The 201-nt window shown below is 50.7% G+C and overlaps 1 protein-coding gene across 1 annotated transcript in view; it reads right to left on the minus strand.

Annotated features, from left to right (window-relative positions):
• Positions 1–201, minus strand: part of LOC125486047 (BTB/POZ domain-containing protein KCTD20-like) — a 16,017-nt gene that overhangs the window by 11,376 nt on the left and 4,440 nt on the right. The window lies entirely within an intron of this gene.

A 201-nucleotide genomic window follows, 5' to 3' on the forward strand; every position in this document is an offset into this window, starting at 1 on the left:
CCAGGACTGAGACAGGGGCCTGTGTGTTTATACAGTGTAACACAGACTGGGACTGAGACAGGGGCCTGTGTGTTTATACAGTGTAACACAGACCAGGACTGAGACGGGGGTCTGTGTGTTTATACTGTGTAATGCAGACTGGGACTGAGACAGTGGCCTGTGTGTTTATACAGTGTAACACAGACTGGGACTGAGACAGGG

Source organism: Rhincodon typus, chromosome 25 (assembly GCF_021869965.1).
Source record: "Rhincodon typus isolate 14 chromosome 25, sRhiTyp1.1, whole genome shotgun sequence".
In the NCBI taxonomy this organism is placed as follows: domain Eukaryota; kingdom Metazoa; phylum Chordata; class Chondrichthyes; order Orectolobiformes; family Rhincodontidae; genus Rhincodon; species Rhincodon typus.